This window comes from Phocoena phocoena, chromosome 3 (genome assembly GCF_963924675.1).
Source record: "Phocoena phocoena chromosome 3, mPhoPho1.1, whole genome shotgun sequence".
NCBI classification, from domain to species: Eukaryota; Metazoa; Chordata; class Mammalia; order Artiodactyla; family Phocoenidae; genus Phocoena; species Phocoena phocoena.
In genome coordinates, this window is record NC_089221.1 from 68,811,788 (window position 1) to 68,821,596 (window position 9,809).

Consider the following 9,809-nt stretch of genomic DNA (forward strand, 5'->3'; position numbering starts at 1 on the left):
GAAGGATCTCTGATCAATCTATGTAACTCTACCATGAACACAAAGATCAACTGCTATTTAACCTAGGTAGGGAGAGTCTGCATTCATTTTGACTTTATTTGCTTTAAAACTATATATTTCAAAGTACAATATGATGCTATTATGAGTTAAAATTTTTTTTTCCTACCGCAAATCAATAAAATATGTAGAGTCTACACTTTCTCCAGCCTGCAGTTTGCTTATTTATAAAATGAAAGACTTAAAAAATGCCCTCTAGGGATATTTCCAGGTCTAAAATACTGTAATGTTAATTACAAATCATAGCATTTTCACCATATATGATCTTAAGAAGAAAAAAGTTTCTGATCCATTCTTTAAATGCATTAAGATCAAAATATATATTTTACTAATATACAATATTATATTTGCATTTTTCTGTATTAATTCCACCATATTTAAAGCATGTTTTAAAAATCAATATATGACTTAAAACTAGATCTCTGTATAAATTGGATTATTCTCATGGGCCTCACTAGAAAAAATGAATTAAAAATTAACATTTTATAACATTACTAATCCACATGTATCATTTAAGGCAGAGTGCCAAAGTAGGTTGTTTTCACTACAAAATACCCCATTAATATATAAACATCAAAATGTAGTTTATAAAATTATCTGTGTACTGAACCCTTAATCCAAGGGGGAAAAAGTCATTTTGTTATCCTATCAGTTCTTTTAATTTAAAACATTTATTTCAACTTCGATGTTTCAGTACATATCTACTGTATTAGTTCCCTATGACTGCTGTAATAAATTAACAAAAACTTGATGGCTTAAAGCAAAAGACATTGGTTCTCTTTATGATTTTGGAGACCAGAGTCAAAAACGAATCTTATGGGGCTAAAATCAAGGTGCTAGGAGGGTTGTTCTCCCTACATAAGGTATAGGAGAGAATTCATTCCTTGACTCTTCCAGCTCCTGGCAACTGTAGGCATTCTTATTCAGTCCAATATCCGCCTCTGTGGTCACTTAGCTTTTCTTCTATCTCAAATCTCCCTCTGGCCCCTCTTATAAGGACACTTGTGATTGCATTTAGGGTCCACCTGGATAACTGAGGATAATCTCCACATCTCAAGATCCTTAACATTATACATCTGCAAAGTCTTTTTTTTTTTTTTTTCTCCATATCAGCTAACATTTTAGGGATTAGGACTTGGGAAGGTTTTTTTCAGCATACCACATTTACTTTCCTAGAAATTAGAGTTTATTTTCATCAAACTCGACACCGATTTACAATCCACATAAGAATGACTCTGGACCTCCCAGACAATCATCCTCTAGTTACACATGAGCCTGAGCTGTTATAAACTGAGTGTTGACAATTTGGCATATTTTTGGTCACTGTATTATATGGAGTACATACCCTTCAGATAAAGAATTGAGCTCAATTTCCCCTGTGGCTTAAAATATTGCTTTAGATTATAAACTCAATGGGAAGAAATGCAGAATAATAGGGCTTTTCTAGGAGTGATTGCTTCAGTGTGAGGTACAGGATGACATGCCATACATGTATTTTTATTCTGATTTCATGGAAAACGAACCACCCATGCCTCTTTGAAAATAAACAGGTGTCATATACTACAAAGCTGTCCAATTATGCAACACTTACCCACACTTGTAAATTGCTTGGAGGGTAGGGTAAACTTTTGTCAGATCTTGAAACAGGAAGAAAATGTCAGAGCAGACGATAGTAGAATATGGGGGGGAAAAAAAGGAAAGAATTAGAATTACCAGGCTGAAAAATATAAAGAACAAAAATTTAACTTTGAAATTTCCATCCAGTGGTTTATTAAGAAGCCATGTGAATCCTTGCTATACTAAGGCTACTGTGAACTTTTAGCAATTCTTAGTTGACAGAAAGGTGGGTCCATACAACAGAGTTACATTTTAATAGAACTAGTGCGGCTTGTTCTGAAATATGATAGAGTGAGGTAGAGGAAGAAACAGAGGGAGAGGGAGAGAGAAGAGAGGAAAAACAGGGAAAAGAGAAATTAGAGCAGAGTTTACTTGTCTTAGATTTATTTACATCTAACAAGGCCACTTAGAGTAAATGATATTTATAAACACAAGATCCCTAAATATACACAAAAAGGTAAATGTGGGTATTTTCCATAAGGCTTCTTCTCAGAGAGGCCTTTCTTTTCCTGACCACCTTATCAACATTTCTAACCACATTTCTCAACATTTTAAATTCTCATTTTCTTATTTATTTTTAAATTTTTGCAATAATCACTATATAACATTCAAACTATATGACTTAGTTATCTTATTTATTACTGTCTCTCACAATTGAATGCTAGCTCCAAAAAGGCAGTGTCACTACTGAAAATTGTCCACTACATATAGTATTCCACCTGCCAAGAATAGTATACCCTAAGAAGTAGAGATATATAGATTTTTAAATGAATAAATAGCTTGGCTATTTAATTAACACTTCTGCAATGAAGAATTTATTTTCTAATTAATTGTTGAAAGGTATGTTTTTGTATAAACCAGCAGTCCCCAAGCTTTTTGGCACCAGGGACCAGCTTTATGGAGGTCAATTTTTCCATGGACCGGGGTGGGGGTGGTGTGGGAGTGTGGTGTTGGTTTGGGGATGATTCACATTACATTTATTGTGTACTTTATATCTATTATTATTACATTGGAATATATAATGAAATAATTACACAACTCACCATAATGCAGAATCAGTGGGAGCCCTGAGCTTGTTTTCACTTGCCACTCACTGATAGAGTTTTGATATTAGTCTGCAAGCAATTGATTTATTATGATCTCTGTTCAGTCAAACCTCCCTGCTAATGATAATCTGTATTTGTAGCTTCTCCCCAGTGCTAGCATCACTGACTCAGCTCCACTTCAGATCATCAGGTATTAAATTCTCATAAGGAACATGCAACCCAGATCCCTTGCATGTGCAGTTCACAGTAGGGTTCATGCTCCTATGAGAATCTAATGCCACTGCTGATCTGACAGGTGGTGGAGCTCAGGCAATAATGTGAGTGATGGGGAATGGCTGTAAATACAGATGAAGCTTCGCTAGCTCGCCCTCTGCTCACCTCCTGCGGTGCAGCTCGGTTCCTAAGAGGTCATGGACCGCTACCAGTCTGTAGCATGGGAGTTGGGGACCCCTGGTATAAACTATCTCTCAAACTGGTCTTTAAAATACAATGAACTTCATTAAAAAGCAAGTAAGTATGATTGGATTATATAATATTATTTGACTTTTAACATAGTCAGGAAATTGAAGACCAAATGCATATTAACCACTCAATAAAAAAGCACCTAAGCCTAAGTTTGAACAAAAGGCATCTTCCTATTATATATGTTATATCATAATATTTCTAAGGTAAGAGGAATATTTTCTTTTTATTTTAATTGAAGTTGGTTGATTTACAATGTTGTGCTAGTTTCAGGTAACAAAGTGATTCCATTATACATATATATATATATATATATATATATATATATATATTCTTTTTCAGATTCTTTTCCCTTATAGGTTATTACAAAATAGTGAGTATAGTCCCTTGTGTTATACAGTAGGTCCTTGTCAGTTATATATTTTATAAATAGTAGTGTGTATGTGTTAATCCCAAATTCCTTATTTATCCCTCTTCCACCTTTCCCCCTTGGTAACCATAAGTTTGTTTTCTATGTCTACGGGTCTATTTCTGTTTTGTATATAAGTTCATTCACACCTTTTTTTTTTTTTCTTTTCTAGATTCCACATATAAGCAGCATCATATGATATTAGTCTTTCTCTGGCTTACTTCACTTAGTATGATCATCTCTAGGTCTATCCATGTTGCTGCAAATGGCATTATTTCATTCTTTTTTTATGGCTGGGTAATATCCCATTGTGTATATATATATATATATATATATATATATATATATATATATACCACATCTTCTTTATCCATTCATCTGTCAATGAACATTTAGGTTGCTTCCATGTCTTGGCTATGGTAAATAGTGCTGCAGTGAAATTTGGGCGGCATGTATCTTTTCAAATTATGTATTTTTCTAGATATATGCCCAGGAGCGGGACTGAAAGATCACATGGTAACTCTATTTTTAGTTCTTTGAGGAACCTCTATACTATTGTTCACAGTGGCTGTACCAATTTACATTCCCACCAACAGTGTAGGAGGGTTCCTTTTTCTCCACACCCTCTCCAGTACTTATTATTTATAGACTTTTTGATGATGGCCATTCAGACTGGTATAGTTTTGATTTGCATTTCTCTAATAATTAGTGATGTTGAGCCTCTTTTCATGTGCTTTCTTATTTTAAATCCTAGTATCTTGTTCAGTGCATATCATGTAGTAGGTGTTTAATATATATTTGTAAAAAAAAATTGAAACATCTTGATAAGATATAATTCACATACCATTCGATTCACCCATCTCATGTATACAATCTAAAGATTTTTAGTATTTGATAGAGTTGTAAATTATCACCACAATCAATTTGTACATTTCATCATTCCCCAAATAAACCCTGTACCCTTTAATGTAACCCCACAACCCCTCTAGCCCTAGTAAAACTGAATCTACTTTTTGGTCTATAGATTTGTCTATTCTGGACAAGTCGTAAATTGAATCATATAATATGTGACTTTTTGTTTCTGGCTTCCTTAGTGTAGCATGATGTTCTCAAGATTTACCTTGCTGTAGTATGTATTATTATTTAATTCCTCTTTATTGCCAAATAATATTCCATTGCATTCTTCCATTCCTCCGTTGACAGGCATTTGGGATATTTCTACATTTTGGCTATTATTAATAATGTTGCTATAAACACTGGTGTGCAAGTTTATGTGTGAACATGGTTTCAATAATTTTGGGTATAAGCCTAGCAGTAGAATTATTGGATCATGGTAAGTATATGTTTATCCTTTCCATAAACTGCCACAATATTTTCCAAAGTAACTGTGCCATTTTTCAATCTGACTAGTAATATATGAAAGTCCCAATTTCTCCATATTCTTGCCACTTAACTGTTCTCTCTCTTTTTCGTCTAGCTATCCTAATGTGAAATGATATCTCATTGTGGATTTGATTTGCATTTCCCTTTATGGCTGAAGATATTTGAATGTCTTTTCATAGTCTTTCTTTTTCTAAAGGTTACTAATCAACTGATTTTATTTTAATTTTTCCAGTTTCACTGACATATAATTTTTCCAGTTTCACTGACATATAGTTGACATATAACTTTGTATTAGTTTAAGACGTACAACATAATGATCTGATATTTGAATATATGGCAAAATGATAACCACAATAAGTTTGGTTAACATCAATCACCTCACATAGTTACAATTATTTGTCTTGTGATGAGAACTTAACTATAGTCACAGTGCTATATACCACATCCCAGAACTTATTTATATTATAACTGGAAGTTTGTACCTTTTGACCACCTTTACCCACTTCCCCCATCCCTCCACTCCCCACTTTTGGCAACTACCAATCTGTTCTCTGTTTCCTGAGTTCAGGTTTTTTTAGACTCCACATATAAATGAGATCATATGGTATCTGTCTTTCTTTCTCTGACATTTCACTTAGCATAATGCCCATTTTATGTTCTTATTGGTAATTTACTGATTATTCTGGAGGAATGTCTATTGATCTTTTGCCCATTTATTAATTTGTTAATTGTCCTTTTATTATTGAGTTGTAAGAGTTCTTTTTATATTCTAGATACAACTCCCCTGTCAGATATGTGATTGACAAATAATTATCCTATTCTGTGGGGTGTACTTTAATATCTTGATGGTGTCCTTCAAAGTTATGTGGTGTTTTAATTTTGATGAAATCCAATGTATTTTTTTTTTTGTTACATGTGCTTTTGGTTTTATATCTAAGAAGCCATTGGCTAATCCAAGGTCAGAAAAATATATGCTTGTTTTCCCCTAAGCATTTTCTAGTTAATTCTTACATTTAGGTCTTTGATCTATTTTGAGTTAAATATTTGTATATGGTGTAAGGCAGGCAGCGGTACAACTCTATTCTCTGAATGCAAAAATCCAGTCATTCTGGATAAATTTGTTAAAAAGACCCCTCTTTCTGTATTGAATTGCCTTGGCGCTCTCATTGAAAATCAAATAATGTATGACAGTACCACGATATCTTGATTATGGTGACTTTGTAGTAAATTCTGAAATCAGGAAGTATGAATACCTGAAATTTGTTTTTATCTTTCAAATTGTTTTGGCTATTATGAGTCTTGAATTTCCATATGAATTTTAGGATCACATTTTCAATTTCTGCAAAAATTGCCAACTGTGATTTTGATAAATATTGCATTGAATCTTAAGATCAAATTGGGGGTTATTGCCATCTGAACAAATTTAAGTTTTCTGATTAATAACAACTGAATGTCTCCCTATTTTCTTGTAGTTTTCAGAATATGATTTTTACATTTCTTCTGTTAATTTATTCCCAAGTATTTATTTTCCTATTTTTATTCTTGTTGATGCTATTATAAATGGAATTGTCTTTTTCAATTTCATATTTTCCATCACAAGTATATAGAAATACAATTAATTTTGTATATTGATCATGTATCTTGCAAACTTACTAAACTCACTTATTAATTCTAAGAGGATTTAGTGGATTCCTAAGATTTTCTAGCTATAAGATTATATTATCTGTAAATAGACAGTTTTACTTCTTCCTTACTAACATGGATGCTTTTTATTTCTTTTTATTTCTACATAATTGTCCTAACTGGAAGAATCTTCAATACAGTGTTGAATACAAGAGATGAGAATGGGCATTTTTCCTTGTTCCTGCTATTACAGCAAAAGCATTCAATTGGTAACCATTAAGTATGATGTTGGCTCTGGGCTTTTCACAGACACATTTTCACTCTGTTGATTATGTCATTTGGTGGTATAGTCCAATTTGTCTATTTTTACTTTTGTTGCCTGGGCTTTTGGTGTCATATCTAGGAAATCCTTTCCAAATTCAATATCATGAAGTTTTCCCCCTATTTTCTTCTAAGAGTTTTATAATTTTAAATTATAAAATTTAGGTTTTTGACTTAAATTTTGTATAAAATAAAGGTTCAATTTTATTCATTGTCCTGTAAGCAAGCTGGAGTGAGGACAGCTGGATGGACAACAGTTTTGGTGTGCCATGCCTGAGGTAAAGCCACTACTCTATGAGTGCAGTATTAGTGGAAGAACGAAACCCCTAATCTTTTGATCATACTCTCTAGGAATTTAGGCTTTGAAACTGGATCTGAGGAGCAGAGCACATGTGTATGAAATGCTGGCAACCTGCAATTCTCAGGGTGATAATATAGCTCTCAACTTTAAGCTAGAGAAAGAGGACGTCTTACATGTTTGGTTACACCTTCTTGGATTGGATTTTCTAGCATTCTGAGCTGAGAATGAGAGAGGTGTGAACTGTGTTTCAAATGATACAGACTCTTGCTATTCCTTTATGTTTTAGATTTCCTTCAATAAATGTTTATATATTTGTTGTATACACTTATGGAAATATCTGGAGACCTTAATTTTTTTAAATAATTTTAACAAATTATACTTCTTTCACTGAAGAACAGAGCTCTTCATGCTACCATTCAAATGTTTACATACTTGTTAAATTGTTTAAGTAAAAATCCTTATCATTTAAACAGTGTTTCTACAAAGCTAATTACTAATACACTTTCTTTAAAAAAATATTAGATTCTTTATTGCTATTTTGTCCTAAAGAAAACATATATTACTGGACTTGCTGTACCTTCTCATTTTGGGGATGTAAACACATTAAATTTAACTTCTGTGGGTTTCAATGCTGAACCACATAGCTAAAGATATGTTGAAAAATTGCATTTATGTTTAAAAGATATATAGTACTACTAATTATCAAAGTTATATTGAAGAGCATTTATAGGGCTGTTTCATACCAGCTCCCCTTTAAAAGTAAATTGATAATCATTTTACATGAAAATCAATATAAATTACATAAAACAGTAATAAAAATGAATAATCAATATATTAATCTTATAAGTATGTATGGCAACATTTCCACATATGTCTCATCTACCTCACTTATGGACCTGAAATTAACCATCCATACTTGCAGAACCAACATTAGGCAGTTAAGAAAAGTATGGGCTCTGGAATCAGACCTTTGTTTTAAGTCTGGCCTTTTTTTTTAAAATTGACTTACAATACTGCATTAATTTCAGGAATATAGTATAGTAATTTTTTTTTTGCAGATTATATTCCATCATAGGTTATTACAAGATATCGGATAACATTCCCTGTGCTATACAGTAAAAATATGGAATGCTTCACAAATTTACGTTATCCTTGCTTAGGAGCCATGCTAATCTTATCTGTATTGTTCCAATTTTAGTATATGTGCTGCTGAAGTGAGCACAGTCTGGCTTATTTGATCTAATTAATTTAATTATGTTTAAGTCTAGGTTAATTTTGGTTTGAATAACTTAACTTCTCAATGACTCAGTTTTAATATCTACAAAATGCAAGTAATAGCACTAACTCTGTGCTTTTCTGATGATTAAATTACTTAAGTATATATAACACCTAGAATGTGCTTATTTTTAAGTGCTTAATAAATGGAAGTCATTTTTGTTGTTATAATTATTAGCTATTTAAAAATAACCCTCTACCATTGGTTGGGTTTAAACCTACCATTACTGCTTTCCCATTAGAGTATTGAGAAAAGGCTAATAGGTCTAGCAATGAATTAATACAGTACTAATTTTGCTGTGCAGCTTATCACTTGCCAGCTATATGATTGTAGGAAATTTACCTAATCACCGTAAATCTTGATTTTATCAGTTTTTAAAAATTTTATCATCTTTGAAAGAAAGATTCGAGATTGGTTAAGTAAGGTAGTACAAAATAAGGCCTTTTAACTAAAAGTAAACAACAAATTTTGCCCTCTGGAGATTGGTTTTCATTTCCCCCTTAGTTATCAATTATGTAAACCATTCCTATTTTGATTCTTATTAACGCTTTTCATTTTCAGGTGTCCTTCCTATGTTCTTTGTATCTGAATTCTCATTTTTCCTATGTCTTTCTATATTTATATTATACTTCTTAAGAAGTAAACAAAGGGAAAAATCTTTCAAGATATGAAAAAACTAATATTAAAGTTAATTGATTTTTATTTTTTACATTTATCCTTTTCCAGGTCAGCTCGAGTGCCTTAAGGTTTTAATGATAGCAAAGCAAATTTTCCTGTACTGCAAAAGGATTATTATAGAGATCAGAACCCATGTTATTATGAAAGATGAAAATCCTCACTAAATGCATCTGATATTAATTTTTTAGAAAATATTTGAATCATTAAAAAAAGAAATTTGTTTTTTTCACATAATTGTACTTTTAATATTTTAGCACTTCCTGTAGCTTCTAACAGAAAAAGATTTCTTGTTTTACTAATGTGCAGTTTAGAAACAATTTTATGAAAAAATAAGAATTTTACTACAATATGTGTTTACTATTAATGTATATAACTGTGTTGTTGAAGCAATGTTAAAACATGAATATTGCAATATTAAATGTAATATTTGAGAAATTAAAAATATCAATTGACTTCAAATCTCAAATCACAGAGATCACCTGTTTATCATAATGCACTTTAAAAAAATTTCTGAATATATATTGAGCTAGTTATAAAAAGGGGATTATATTAAATACAGTTTTTTTCAAATTGCTTTTTTAACACTGCTAACATGAACTTTTAAAAAACTTCTTGCATATTTTGTTTACAAAATAG

The 9,809-nt window shown here is 31.8% G+C and overlaps 1 non-coding gene across 1 annotated transcript; it reads right to left on the reverse strand.

Annotated features, from left to right (window-relative positions):
• Positions 1-8,336: 8,336 nt before the first annotated feature.
• On the reverse strand, positions 8,337-8,441 carry LOC136121721 (U6 spliceosomal RNA). Its single transcript, XR_010655744.1, has one exon. It is a non-coding gene; the product is annotated as a U6 spliceosomal RNA (small nuclear RNA).
• Between the last annotated feature and the right edge of the window lie 1,368 nt (positions 8,442-9,809).